Raw genomic sequence first — 16,047 nt, forward strand, 5'->3', positions numbered from 1 at the left:
GGCACCTTGATCTTGGACTTCTAGCCTCCAGTACTGTGGAAAAATTAATTTCTGTTGTTTAAGCCACCCAGTCTATGGTACTTTGTTATAGCAACCCTAGCGACAATAATGATTAAAAGAATAATACACATAAATCACCTAGCACATGAATGCTCAGTAATATTTCTTGTTCTTATTACTATTTACTATTAATAAAAATACCTGGGACTTCCCTGGTGGCGCAGTGGTTAAGAATCTGCCTGCCAATGCAGGAGACACAGGTTCGAGCCTTGGTCCGGGAAGATCCCTCATGCCACGGAGCAACTAAGCCCGTGAGCCACACTACTATGCCTGCACTCTAGAGCCCGCAAGCCACAACTACTGAGCCCGCAGGCCTAGAGCCCGTGCTCCGCAACAAGAGAAGCCACCTCAACGAGAAGCCCGTGCACCGCAACGAAGAGTAGCCCCCGCTTGCCGCAACTAGAGAGAAAGCCCGAAGAGCCAACACAGCCAAAAATAAATAAATTTTAAAAAAAAATTAGTTCCTTTAAAAAAAAAATCTGTGCAGGGCACTGAAAAAATATATAGTATGTAGAAAACCATACAAAAAGGATCAGTAGAATTGTTGTCTACACTGGAGGATCTTGGGGGGGTGGACATAGAAAACTGCCCCTGCCCTGCATAATGACCACTATGCTGGGATCACAGAAGAGTTTGTGTGTCAGTAAACAACATTCTAGCCCAGAGCTTCTCAGACTTTAAGGTGCATGTGAACCACCTGAGGATCTTGTGGGTCTAGGGTGGGGCCTGCAAGTCTGCATTTCTAATAAGCTTGGAGTGATTCTCAGCCTGCTGGTTGAAGACCACACCAGGCAACACTGAACAAACAGATTGTTTGGTCCCAAGTGAGGCAAGAGATAGATGGGCCCCTGGCCCCTGGGGCTCCAGCCCCAAGCTGGAGTTTGTCCCCTGTAGGAGGGACAAGAGCAAGAGAGGAGCTGAGTCCTGCCCAGATAAGAGATAAAGAGACGATATATTTCTCATTCTCAAGGTCAAAGAGACCTTCCTGACTACACATGCACAGAAAGACTCCTCAGAGGTCGAAAGGGAAGGAGCGTCACCCCATAGTAAGTGATGTCAACCTACCCATAGACCTCTTTGCTAGAATCCATCTTGGCTAAGACATATGCACACACATGGGAGGACTCTGAGATATACCAAATATGGATTCAGAACCAGGCAAAGCAAGATGATTGGCCAAAGGAAACCTGGGAGAAATGCCCAATATAAGTGATTCAAACTACCATGAGGGCGCATCTCTCTCTCTCTCTCTGAGTACACCCGTGTGAGTCTATTCACATGTACCCTTTTTCCTCGTAATAAACACTTTACTTGTTTCCCTACTTTCCATCTCTTTGTGGGAATTCATTTCTACAAAGCCGACAGGCCAGGGCCTTGTCACTGGCCGCTGGTCTAGTGGCTAGGATTCAGCGTGCTCACTGCTGCGGCCTGACTTCAACCTCTGGCCAGGGAACCGAAATCCTGCTTCAAGCCACTGCAGACCGAGGCCACCCGAGATCACAAGGGGATATGAACTATTTGGATAGCCAAGACTAAAACCAAAATACATCAAGGGAGTAGAAAATACTTTCTAAACTGCATCCTATATCTACATATAATGATTAGAGTTCTCAGTACCATTTAAGTGAATGTATAACCCAGGGCCAGAGAGTGAAGGTGCTCAGGCAGGTGAGGTTATTTGGAGAATCCTTGGGGGAAGGAAGGAAGGCACTTGATTCCAGGGGAAATGAAAACTTTCTCTGTAGGAGAACCTCTCTGGACTAAAGCCACCTTAAATAGTCCACCTGAGGTCATATTCGGTTATTTCCCTATCCAAATAAGGCCCGGAGTGGCATTTTGCTGCTCCTTTGAAGGGGTGAGGGGAGGAAGGCGTGGGTGCATTTCTGGCTCTGTTTGCCACCAGCTAGCTAATGTTTGGTTTCCTTATCTTTGGAGAGTATAATGGGTGCTGGTGCCAGCTTGGAGGCTACCTGATCTCAATCAGACTCTAAAGTCATTAACAAAGCTATCAGGAGGTAGGTCTCCACGTGAGCCTGCAGCCAGAGCTTTAGGAAGAGGGCCTGGGGAGGAGGACAAACAGACTCAACCTTGGGTTACTGGGTAACCTAAGATGAACATCTTTAGTAGAGCCCCCAAATCTGCATCATCAGGGCTTATTGCTCTAACTGTGCCCCAAGAAGCAATCCCTTCCAGGTACCTGACCACACACAGGTCAGATTTTCCTTGTCTTCTGAGTCCCCCTGAGACCCAGGAGTTTCCCTAGGGTAAGGAGATGTGGATCCAGCAACTTGAGGAAGCTTCTGTTTTTAATGTTTTTCTAGAGTTGGAGGTGGGAGGAGGGATTGAGAAGGAGCAGCAGGGATCTCAGCCCCTGGAAACTTGGATTAATCACCTGACATCTGGGTATTCGTTTGCAGGAATCAAGGTTTCTCGTAGGGTAAGTGGTCAAAATGACCCCTGATGGCAATTTCCCCCTGAATAGATTTTTGAGGACTTCATTCAACTTGTAGAATCAAGTACATTATTGTGTTTAGATTAGGACCTTGGATTTTGGAAGCTGACCGGCTACTTGGTCAAGTCACTTAACTTCATTAAAGTCTCAATTCTTCATATTTACAAAATAATAGTACTTATTTCCAAGTAAATCATGGATTAAGTGAGAGATAAAGCACTTAAAGTGTTAGCTTTTATTATAATTTCTTCTTTTTTTACCCCGCTTAATCACATTCATTTCCATGATACCATCGCAAGCCCCATAAAGGCATAGGAGCTGTGGCTTTCTTCCCTTCTCTCCTCCAATCCTAAAGTCTACTACAGTGCTTTTCAGTGAGATAAAATCTAAATAAGCATCTTCTATTAGCCAAACAAAAGACACAGTCCTTGCCCTTAAGGAGTAACACAGTCTCTTAGAGGGAAACAGAGGAGTCAACAAATAAATGTAATCAAGTATCCTAGGCGCCCTGACAAATGTCTAAATGGGCAAAGAGCAACGAAGCAGAGCATGTTTACTTTCAGCTTGGAGACTTAAGAGATAAGAAAAGGGTTCAGAAGCTTCCGGGTTGGTGAATGCGTGGAGATTTGGGGAGAGTAACACCCTTGGAGAGAGTATGGAAGCACCTTGCCCTTTCCCCACACCTTGCCATATGCATCTCTTCCATCTGGCTGTTAATAAACTGGGCTCTCTCTCCTTTATAAGCACCTGATTGGCCCCAGAGTCTTGGCCATTCACGTGCCTGGGCTCTGGCAGAAGCCACAGACAGTCCGAGTGAGCCGGGGCAAACTAAGGACTTATGCTCACTGCACAAACCGCCACCACCACAACTGTGTTTGTGAACCCATTACACTTTTTATTATCAACCTGCACTGATCAAGAATGAAATCAAGCTGGCCAGGACTTTCAGGGACAAGCTTATGCACCAGTATCTGTTGCAGCCCTGTTGAAAGGAGGGTCTAAGTCCAATCCCCTCTCTTTAACAAAAATAAAGGAAGGTATTGGAGTGTCCAACCAGCCACATCAGAACTCCTAGAGAGGTTGATTGAGTGGAACTCAACAGACATGTGAACAACTATCAAAAGCAAGAAGGCACAGAACCACTATTGAAAATTAAGAAATGGAACCAATTTTGTCTAGCAGGCAAAATGACTCCAGTACCCAGATAAAATAAAGCTGAGGAGGATGCATGCTAAAAAAAAAAAAAAAAAAAAAAAAAAAAAAAGGAGAGAAAAAGAAAGAAAAAAAGGAAAAAGCATTCAGCAAGGATGTGTTTGAACTGAGTTTTGAGAAAAGAGAATAGGTCGGGTGTCCAAGGATATGCTTCTAAGCGTCTAAGTGTGGACTTGTGTATGGATGTGGGATGGAAGGGGTGGGATGGAAGGGAAAGGATGGAGGGCATGGGTCAGCCACCAAGTGGAGGGAGATCCCTATGCAGAAACAGGCGACAGCCTGGCTTGTTCAGGGATCTGGAAGAGGTTTGGAGTTGCCAGAGTGTGTAATGGGGGAAAGGGAGGGTTGGTAGAGCATGAAATAAGGTTACATAACTAGGTCAAGGCCAAATCACAGCTCATCTTGTAAGTCATGCTTAGAGGTTTGGACTTGACCAAGGAGCAATGAACAGCCAATAAAAGCAAGTGGCATAATCAGTTGTCTGTATAAGAGTGTTTGTTTTAGTGAAACTTTTTTCTTTAGTTGCAAAAATAATTTCTTTTCAATGGGAAAAAAATTAGAGAACATGAGAAAAAAAAAATCACTTATAATCTGACTACCCATACACAGCTCTTAATGTTCTAGAGAGTGTCTTCCAGAAGAAAATAACAGGGAAAGGGAGCTAACATGTACTGAGTACCTACTGTGTGCCAGGTGCTTTCTGGAAGTTATCTCATGTAATGTAATACTAAGGTTCCCTGCTCCATGCTGGCTAGAGATAGAGGGTTGTAAGAAGGGCCACTGAGGAACTGGCTCAGCCATGCATGACTAGGTTACCTAAGATGAACATCTTTACTGAAGTGCCCACCTAATATCTGCATCACCAGAGCCCAAAGTACACACTGTACTGCATTGGGCAGACGAGATGGGGCATGAGAGGGTAGGAGGAGAAGCAACTTTGGGAAGAGGAGATGAGGAGAATAAGTTCTCTTTGAGATGTCTGTGAGACCCACAGGAGAGAAATCTGGGCTGGAACCAAGCATTTTGGTAATCGATGCTTAAATGGGAACTAAAGCCTTGAGAATAGATGAACATGTGCCAGGGAGAGAGAAGAGAGAAGACCAAGAACAGAGGCCTGGGGAATGACAAAATTTAAGAGGCAGAGCAAACGAGACCCCACTAGGGTTTGTGAAAGAAGGTCAAAGAAGAACAGGAAAGAAAAACGTCCTGGAATTTATAGAGCATCTAATGTCACAGAGGCCAAGCAAGGTGGGCAGTGGAAAGATGACACAGGCTTTAGCCATTTATCAGCAGGAACTTGGCCAGAGCATCTCATGAAGGGGGTGGGGGAGCCTGAGTGCAGCAGGTGGAAGAATGAGTGGAAAGGGACCATGAGTGCAGATTATGCTTTTGGAGAGCTTGACTGTGAAGGGAGAGGACTTTTTGTTGGATTGATTTGTTTTGTTTTGAAAGACTGGAGAATAGAGCATATTTTTATGAGAGAAAGGTGCCAATAGAGGCTGAATACAGATCCTGGAGAGGAGGGATAGCCAAGGAAGCAAAGTTCTAGAGCAGTTTTCCTCAACCAAGAGCAGTCAATGTCTGGAGACATTTGGGGTTGTCACGTCCAGGTTGGGGAGTTGATACCAGCTTCTAGTTCATAGAGGCCAGGGTTGCTGCTCAACATCCCACAATGTACAGGACAACCCCCCATAAAACAAAGAATTATCTGGTCCAAATCTCAATAGTGTCAAAGTTGAGAAACCCTATTCTTTTGTTGTTGTTGTTTATTTATTTATTTATTTATTTATTTATGGCGGCGTTGGGTCTTCGTTGCTGCTCACGGGCTTTCTCTAGTCGTGGCCAGCGGGGACTACTCTTCGTTGTGGTGCGCGGGCTTCTCATTGCAGTGGCTTCTCTTGTTGCAGAGCACGGGCTCTAGGCGTGAGGGCTTCAGTAGTTGTGGCTCACAGGCTTAGTTGCTCTGTGGCATGGGGGATCTTCCCTGACCAGGGCTCGAACCCGTGTCACCTGCATTGGCAGTCAGGTTCTTAACCACTGCACCACCAGGGAAGTCCAAGAAACCCTATTCTAAAAGGAGAAAAAACATATTAAGAACACAAGCAGTAGGACAAGCTGCCATCTGATATCATCAAATAAATATTTATTGAATAAATAAATGAATTAAAAATTCCATCTGGAAGCCCTATAACTTAAACAGGGCATGAAGAATTTGAATACTATGTATCTCTGTGGACTCAGAGATAAGATACAGGCTCATACTCTAAGTTTTGAGTAAAATGATGCTGCCTAGAGAACCAAGGAAGGCTTAGAAGATGGGCATGGCAGAAGGACATTGACATTTATTGTCTGCTGTATGCCAAGCACTGTATATAGTTTTATGACTTAATATTTACTACACTCCAGTGAGTGAGGTAATAACTCCATTAACTACGGAGGAAACAGACTCACAGAGCTCAAGTTAACTTGTCCAAGGTTACCACTCTAGTAAAAAAGGGTACCAAGATTTAAACCCAGTTATGTCTCACTCTAAAGTCCAAGTTCTCTCCACCACGCTATGCTGTCTTCATGCTATAACCAAATCAAGTGACATCTTAGCCTTCAAGGATGAGCAGGACTTCAACAAAGAGAGGAGAAGAGAAGAATAGGAGCATTCCAGGTGTTGCGGAGCATGTGTAAAGGGCCTGTGGTGTGAAACAGCCTAGATGGTGAGGCCATGTGACTGAAATAAATGGAACACAGCCAGGGCAAGGGTGAAAACTGGCACAAGGGGTAGATGAGTAGTGTGGCCACCACACAGCTAAGTCATTTTCAGAAGTAGGCAGTTCTTAATTTTAGTCTTTCCTGATGCTATTCAACCAGCTAGAGACTCCTCATTCTCTGTTTTACATGGTTTTCCTTTTTCCCAGTACTAAATTTTCCTTATTCCAAGCACAGAGGTATCTATATATTGGTTTAGTGTTTAGTAAATCTTTTCGTTTTCTGTGACAGCAAAAATGAACTATGCAACTTACAAATCCCTTGACTAGACACTCATTTTACAAGGAAAAATGATTTATAGATTAACTGGGGGAATTTTAGCACCTGTTAAACAGCAGTGGGTACACAATTGCCCAGAACGTAAAACCAAGGCTGTCAGGGAGCACCTCCATCTTGTTAACTGTAATGCCAGATAAATGTCATCCTCTGCTCAGGCTTTTTAATAGTTTCTTAAAAAATAAAAATAAGTACTCAGTTGTACTTCCTAAGGCATTTCCTGTTTACAGGGTGTGTGTTCTAGCTGCTGTGTTAGAAAGTGTGACCTAAGGGCTTTCAGATCAAATTATCCTTTGAAGCTACTAGATGCCAAGCTAGGGGATTACTCCCACCCAGGCCAGAGCCTGGTCTACTGGCCCCAATCCCAGCAGTGCTGGGTTCCTGGCTCCTACAGTCATATAGTCCTGTAATGACGGCAAGGGGATTAAGGGTGCCTGGAGGTCTGGAGTTTACTCTGTCTTCATGGAATGTATCATTTAATTGGAAAGGCAGGAAAAAAATGATATTCACAAAGTATTTTTCAGAGATTCCTGTGTTTCCCAGTCACAGAGAAGAGGTTTCGAGGCACAGGTCACTGCTGGTCCTCTAAACTCTCCCTCTCTCACCCACCCCCAATGTCTTTCCCTGCTCTGGAAAAGGGCAAAAGGGCAGTTTTTGTCCCAGGCTGCTGAACACATGCCCAATTATTCTCTGGGACAATGAGTCCACTGGTGATAGGTAAATGTACATGCTTACAAACAGAAAAAAATGGTGATAGGTAAATGTACATGCTTACAAAAAGAAAAAAAAATCCCTCTTTAAATAGTCAATTTAAACACATTTTTTACTTTTAGGCCACTAATTCACTAATTACCATTTCAGTAAAAAATACCTAGCCAGCCTGAAAGAAGTGAATCTCATTTCACACAGAAAGAGGTGAATTCATAAAGATGTTCATTGCAGCATTATTTACAATTGCAAAAACCTGAAAACACCCTAAATCTATAATCACAGAATAGGTTTAAAAAAAAATGTATGATATATTCACAGTGAGATATTATACAACTATTAATAATTATACTTAAGAGTGTACATAACATAAGAAAATGCTTATATAATAATGTTGAATAAGCAGTTGTTTACACAACTGGTATTTTAACTGAGAAAAACATGCATAGAGAAAGGATCGGGAAGCTTGGTCCAGTGCTTTGGATCCACTTCCATCCGTTCCTTTTTATTTTTTTTTTAATTTTTTTGATTTTTTTTAATTTATTCATTGGCCTTACGGCATGCGGGATCTTAGTTCCCCAACCAGGGATCAAACCCATACCCCTGCACTGAAAGCACAGAGTCTTAACTACTGGACCTCCAGGGACGTTCCCACTTCCATCAGTTCTTCTAGTTGCTTGTTCAGACCCCAGCAGTCAAAGTGGTAAAGCAGATGGAGAGAAAGTATGCTTTTCAGGAAGCCATCAACATGCAGGAGATAAACTCAGTGTAGTTGACTTCTTAGCCACATGGTGTGAGCCTTGCAAACTGATCAAGCTTTCCTTTCATTCCCTCTGTAAAAAGTAATCCAATGTCGTGTCCCTTGAACTTGACATAGATGTGGATGACTGTCAGATGTCGCTTCAGAGTGTGAAGTCAAATGCATGCCCACCTTCCAGTTGTTTAAAAGGGACCAAAGGTGGGTGAATTTTCTGGAGCTAATAAGGAAAAACTTGAAGCCACCATTAATGAATTAATCTAATCCTGTTTTCTAAAAATATAACCAGCCATTGGTTGCTTACAACTTGTAAGGGTTTTATTTACAAAAAAGAAAGATCAGAGGATGAATAGCAAGATACACTATGGATTGATTTTACTATGAAAAAAGGGCAAATCTTTCCTACATCGGAAACTCTTAAATATGAAAGGAGCCTCAAAGAGGGGAGGAGAGAGGAATAGGGTCTCTCCTACTGTCTCTGCATCCTCCTAATGCCTTTAGAGCGACTCATTTATAAATAGGGAATAATTTATAACTGACTAGTGTGACTGGTGACCAGAATGCCATTATTTAGTAAGAATAGAAACAGTAGCAGCTATTATAACCAAAACAAACAAACAAAAATTTTTTTTGAGAATCTTATTTGGTTAAAGTACTCCAACTGCTGGCCATAAAATTCTCACCATAAGAGTCTGCAGTTGTCCACTGCAAAACTAGAAAGTTAAGTAACTTTCATCTTTATTTTCACACTCTGTACTATATTTTCTTACCAATATTAGGAACTGTGGATGGTAAACAACGAGCTGGCTTCTCTGACAGCATGGAGCTGAAGGAAGGGGAAGGAAGTGATAACTCTCTAGTTACTCCACGGTACTTTCATCAGTTGGGCAGGATGGATACCACCACTGTTCTTGGTTTAATTGTGCCTTTCAAGTTTGGACACCTGCTTTCCTTAACTATCCCAGCTCCAGGGGAGGGCTAACAGTAAGCAACTTGGTTTTTTAGGTACTGAAAAAATATGTCACATCAAATAATAGATTGCTATCTAAGTCTACTTTAAAACTACATTATATGTCTTGAAATTTTCTTGACAAAAAGAAAAAGGGACACTGAGATTGTGTGCTCTATAAAATAGTTAAACCATAAAACCAACAAGGCCAGTGATTAAGGGGATTAAATTGATACAGATGATGGGCATAAATTAGAAGCGTGTTGTCAAAGATTAGTAGTTATTAAACCTGTTTATCCTCGTTCCAAAAGGGAAAAAAAAATAAAGGAATCATAGGGATTTTAATGGAGATCTGGGCCATTAAGCCATTATGTAATTTTTATCTTTTCTTGCTCCTTTGCCAGAAGACTCAATAATATCCCCTGTAGTAAATAAATTTCCTCTGCCTCTAACAAGCTGTGTGGTGCAATCCTGGGCCAGCTACTTACCTCTTGAGACTCAGTTTCCTCATTTGGAAAGGAGGGAATTGGTTCTTATAGGTCTGACATTCTATTTCTCTAAAACAAAATGTTTAGATAGTTCTAGGACATCTATCCTAAGACACATTTAATTTAAGACACATCATCATTTTGTGTTTCACTAAGAAAAAAAAAATATTGCCAGCTAAACTCTGACACAATGCCTTAATCATAACCTTTGACCAGGAATCTGTCACACCAGGCTCTCATGACTTTGAAATATGGAACAATTCTCCCTGCCTTCAATTGTATTGCTTGGCTTATTCTAGGCAATTCTTTTGTGTATATACCAGTAACAAAACATAACACAATTTTATTTGCTTGTGGGTATTTTTTCTTTCACGGGTCCCATAAAACACTTGGTTCTTGTTTTTTGCAATAACATATGGAATTGTGGTAATTTCTCCAATGATAAATATCTGCTTCACTAATGTCAGATTCATGTCCCACTATTTTCGTGCCTTCTGCGAATACAATCACTTTTCATTTCAATGCCAAATGAAAGTGTAATTTTTTGTAATTTAAACGGCAACCAAGCTCAACATGTTATTACCAACAGTGTACTTAACTCAACCGAAGTACTGACAACATGAACAGCTATGAGTAAGTTTGAGCCTGGGCAGACCATGACAACTACATCATGGCTACAGCCTGGCTGACATCAGTGTAAGAAGTATCCCAATTGATTTCAGAGATATTAAAAAATTGGGAGGAGGGCGGGAAAAGTGTTTTTCAGAACTGATGAATTGAGATATGTCCTGTTCACCCCAGTGATGGGGATCTGGAACAGAGTAAATGTTCAATAAATATTGTTTGGTTGTTGAGAGATTGGAATGAAAGGAGGAATGAACAAACAAGTATCTAATTGGGAATGCTGCAAAGGCACCTCACTTACTGCCTTCTCTCAGATTGTTTTTTATTTGGTGGCAAACTACCACCACTGTATTATTCTCTGTACTTAAAATATATTTGCTTGAAATACATCATTAAAAGAGCTATATACTGGGCTTCCCTGGTGGCGCAGTGGTTGAGAATCCACCTGCCAAAGCAGGGGACACGGGTTCGAGCCCTGGTTCGGGAAGATCTCACATGCCATGGAGCAACTAAGCCCATGCGCCACAACTACTGAGCCTGTGCTCTAGAGCCCGTGAGCCACAACTACTGAGCCCATGTGCTACAACTACTGAAGCCCGTGCACCTAGATCCCATGCTCCACAACAAAAGAAGCCACTGCAACGAGAAGCTTGCACACCGCGACAAAGAGTAGCCCCTGCTCGCCGCAACTAGAGAAAGCCCACACGCAGCAACGAAGACCCAACGTGGCCAAAAATAAATAAAATAAATAAATTTATTTTTTAAAAAAAGTTATATACTACCTTTAAGGAGTTGAAACCTTGTTACCATGTTAAATAAACAAATACTCAATATCAAGCCAAATATGATAATTTATAGTAATTTTTGCTCTGAATCACCAGAGCTGGCTGGTATCATGAATCTCCCAACCTTCACCTAGGACTTGGAATCTGGTTCACATTCTTTTTTTTTCCCCTACCACCTCTATCAAACTGTGAAACTCTAATGTTCACGTGGAAGACTCGTGTCACGTGATCTTACATGCCCTTGACTCCTCAATAACAGTGGCCTTGCCTTCCTATCCTCTCCAGCAGCCTCCTCCCAGCCCTCTTCTTCCTGATCCGTGTATTTCAACCATTCTATAACATTCTACCTATTCTATTCAATCTGTCATTCTTCTCAACAGCTCTTTCACCCTTCCTTTGTTTTTCCCAAACCCTCAAGATCTTCACTTTCAGCAAATCATCTTACTTTCCATCCTATGAGAAAATTAAAAGCCATCAGGTTGGAACTCCCTGAGCTCCCTCCCCAGAACCTAAAAACTAAAAACATTTATTCTAACCTTTCCTCCTTCTCTCCTGTTTCAGGGTGACTCCTTCTCTAGTTCAAGGCTAATCCCTCCATCTGGTCTCTGCCTCCCCCTCAGGAAACTCTTACTCTGTTAATTATCACTTTCATCTCATTTATTCTAAGCTTCCCCTTCACTTCATCTTTCCTGACAGCATATAAATATTTTAATCTCTTCTCTCTTAAAAAACAACTTTTACTCGTCCACACACTCCTCTTTCCTAGCTCTAGCCTTTTCTCTTTCCTTCAAAGCCAAGTTTGTAAAGTCTACCTATTATTGTTGTCTGCACTTTCATCTCCTAGTCACTTGAAAGTCTACTGCAATCTGCAATCTGAGAAACATCCTTCCTATACCAATAAAATTGTTCTCTAAGCTTACCAGTGACTGCCATGGGGCCAACGGTATCTCACCTTACCTCTCTGCAGACATTAATACTATGGAATCTCCTTCCTTGACATTTCTTCCTCTTTGGTTTTTATGACACCATTCTCTCCTCCTTTTTCATATTTTCTCTGTTTTATTCTTTGATCAGACAGCAGAAGTCTCTGTCTTCAGCCTCTTGCTCTTCCGATCTACTGACGAAATCTCTTTGGTGGTCTTCTTTTTTTTTTTTTTTTTAAACATCTTTATTGAAGTATAATTGCCTTACAATGGTGTGTTAGCTTCTGCTTTATAACAAAGTGAATCAGTTATACATATACAATATGTTCCCATTTCTCTTCCCTCTTGCATCTCCCTCCCTCCCACCCTCCCCATCCCACCCCTCTAGGTGGTCACAAAGCACCGAGCTGATCTCCCTGTGCTATGCGGCTGCTTCCCACTAGCTATCTATTTTACATTTGGTAGTGTATATATGTCCATGACACTCTCTTACCCTGTCACATCTCCCCCCACCCCCTCCCCATATCCTCAAGTCCATTCTCTAGTAGGTCTGTGTCTTTATTCCCGTCTTGCCACTAGGTTCTTCATGGCCTTTTTTTTTTTTTTTTCCTTAGATTCCGTATATATGTGTTAGCATACTGTATTTGTTTTTCTCTTTCTGACTTACTTCACTCTGTATGACAGACTCTAACTCCATCCACCTCATTACAAATACCTCCATTTCATTTCTTTTTATGGCTGAGTAATATTCCATTGTATATATGTGCCACATCTTCTTTATCCATTCATCTGTCGATGGACATTTAGGTTGCTTCCATGTCCTGGCTATTGTAAATAGAGCTGCAATGAACATTTTGGTACATGACTCTTTTTGACCTATGGTTTTCTCAGGGTATATGCCCAGTAGTGGGATTGCTGGGTCGTATGGTAGTTCTATTTGTAGTTTTTTAAGGAACCTCCATACTGTTCTCCATAGTGGCTGTATCAATTTACATTCCCACCAACAGTGCAAGAGTGTTCCCTTTCCTCCACACCCTCTCCAGCATTTATTGTTTCTAGCTTTTTTGATGATGGCCATTCTGACTGGTGTGAGATGATATCTCATTGTAGTTTTGATTTGCATTTCTCTAATGATTAATGATGTTGAGCATTCTTTCATGTGTCTGTAGGCCATCTGTATATCTTCTTTGGAGAAATGTCTATTTAGGTCTTCTGCCCATTTTTGGATTGGGTTGTTCGTTTTTTTGTTATTGAGCTGCATGAGCTGCTTGTAAATCTTGGAGATTAATCCTTTGTCAGTTGCTTCATTTGCAAATATTTTCTCCCATTCTGATGGTTGTCTTTTGGTCTTGTTTATGGTTTCCTTTGCTGTGCAAAAGCTTTTAAGTTTCATTAGGTCCCATTTGTTTATTTGTGTTCTTATTTCCATTTCTCTGGGAGCTGGGTCAAAAAGGATCTTGCTGTGATGTATGTCATAGAGTGTTCTGCCTATGTTTTCCTCTAAGAGTTTGATAGTGTCTGCCCTTACACTTAGGTCTTTAATCCATTTTGAGTTTATTTTTGTGCATGGTGTCAGGGAGTGTTCTAATTTCATACTTTTACATGTACCTGTCCAATTTTCCCAGCACCACTTATTGAAGAGGCTGTCTTTTCTCCACTGTATATGCTTGCCTCCTTTATCAAAGATAAGGTGACCATATGTGTGTGGGTTTATCTCTGGGCTTTCTATCCTGTTCCATTGATCTATATTTCTGTTTTTGTGCCAGTACCAAACTGTCTTGATTACTGAAGCTTTGTAATATAGTCTGAAGTCAGGGAGCCTGATTCCCCCATCTCCATTTTTCGTTCTCAAGATTGCTTTGGCTATTCGGGGTCTTTTGTGTTTCCATACAAATTGTGAAATTTTTTGTTCTAGTTCTGTGAAAAATGCCAGTGGTAGTTTGATAGGGATTGCATTGAATCTGTAGATTGCTTTGGGTAGTAGAGTCATTTTCACAATGTTGATTCTTCCAATCCAGGAACATGGTATATCTCTCCATCTATTTGTATCATCTTTAATTTCTTTCATCAGTGTCTTATAATTTTCTGCATACAGGTCTTTTGTCTCCTTAGGTAGGTTTATTCCTAGATATTTTATTCTTTTTGTTGCAATGGTAAACGGGAGTGTTTTCTTAATTTCACTTTCAGATTTTTCGTCATTAGTGTATAGAAATGCAAGAGATTTCTGTGCATTAATTTTGTATCCTGCTACTTTACCAAATGCATTGATTAGCTCTAGGAGTTTTCTGGTAGCATCTTTAGGATTCTCTATGTATAGTATCATGTCATCTGCAAATAGTGACAGCTTTACTTCTTCTTTTCCGATTTGGATTCCTTTTATTTCTTTGTCTTCTCTGATTGCTGTGGCTAACACTTCCAAAACTATGTTGAATAATAGTGGTGAGAGTGGGCAACCTTGTCTTGTTCCTGATCTTAGTGGAAATGGTTTCAGTTTTTCACCATTGAGGACAATGTTGGCTGTGGGTTTGTCATATATGGCCTTTATTATGTTGAGGAAAGTTCCCTCTATGCCTACTTTCTGCAGGGCTTTTATCATAAATGGGTGTTGAATTTTGTCGAAAGCTTTCTCTGCATCTATTGAGATGATCATATGGTTTTTCTCCTTCAATTTGTTAATATGGTGTATCACATTGATTTGCGTATATTGAAGAATCCTTGCATTCCTGGGATAAACCCCACTTGATCATGGTGTATGATCCTTTTAATGTGCTGTTGGATTCTGTTTGCTAGTATTTTGTTGAGGATTTTTGCATCTATGTTCATCAGTGATATTGGCCTGTAGTTTTCTTTCTTTGTGACATCTTTGTCTGGTTTTGGTATCAGGGTGATGGTGGCCTCGTAGAATGAGTTTGGGAGTGTTCCTCCCTCTGCAATATTTTGGAAGAGTTTGAGAAGGATAGGTGTTAGCTCTTCTCTAAATGTTTGGTAGAATTCACCTGTGAAGCCATCTGGTCCTGGGCTTTTGTTTGTTGGAAGGTTTTTAATCACAGTTTCAATTTCAGTGCTTGTGATTGGTCTGTTCATATTTTCTATTTCTTCCTGGTTCAGTCTCGGCAGTTTGTGCATTTCTAAGAATCTGTCCATTTCTTCCAGGTTGTCCATTTTACTGGCATAGAGTTGCTTGTAGTAATCTCTCATTATCTTTTGTATTTCTGCAGTGTCAGTGGTTACTTCTCCTTTTTCATTTCTAATTCTATTGATTTGAGTCTTCTCCCTTTTTCTCTTGATGAGTCTGGCTAATGGTTTATCAATTTTGTTTATCTTCTCAAAGAACCATCTTTTAGTTTCATTGATTTTTGCTATTGTTTCCTTCATTTCTTTTTCATTTATTTCTGACCTGATCTTTATATTTTCTTTCCTTCTGCTAGCTTTGGGGTTTTTTTGTTCTTCTTTCTCTAATTGCTTTAGGTGCAAGGTTAGGTTGTTTATTCGAGATGTTTCCTGTTTCTTGAGGTAGGCTTGTATTGCTATAAACTTCCCTCTTAGCACTGCTTTGCTGCGTCCCATAGGTTTTGGGTCGTCGTATCTCCATTGTCATTTGTTTCTAGGTATTTTTTGATTTCCCCTTTGATTTCTTCAGTGATCACTTCGTTATTAAGTAGTGTATTGTGTAGCCTCCATGTGTTTGTATTTTTTACAGATCTTTTCCTGTAATTGATATCTAGTCTCATAGCGTTGTGGTCGGAAAAGATACTTGATACTATTTCAATTTTCTTAAATTTACCAAGGCTTGATTTGTGACCCAAGATATGATCTATCCTGGAGAATGTTCCATGAGCACTTGAGAAAAATGTGTATTCTGTTGTTTTTGGGTGGAATGTCCTATAAATATCAATTAAGTCCATCTTGTTTAATGTATCATTTAAAGCTTGTGTTTCCTTATTTATTTTCATTTTGGATGATCTGTCCATTGGTGAAAGTGGGGTGTTAAAGTCCCCTACTATGATTGTGTTGCTGTCGATTTCCCCTTTTATGGCTGTTAGTATTTGCCTT

General features: G+C 40.9%; 1 pseudogene; it reads left to right on the forward strand.

Annotated features, from left to right (window-relative positions):
* The first annotated feature begins 2,332 nt into the window (after positions 1-2,332).
* Positions 2,333-8,489, forward strand: LOC132363087 (thioredoxin-like; annotated as a pseudogene).
* The last annotated feature ends 7,558 nt before the right edge of the window (positions 8,490-16,047 follow it).

This window comes from Balaenoptera ricei, chromosome 1 (genome assembly GCF_028023285.1).
Source record: "Balaenoptera ricei isolate mBalRic1 chromosome 1, mBalRic1.hap2, whole genome shotgun sequence".
Taxonomy (NCBI): domain Eukaryota; kingdom Metazoa; phylum Chordata; class Mammalia; order Artiodactyla; family Balaenopteridae; genus Balaenoptera; species Balaenoptera ricei.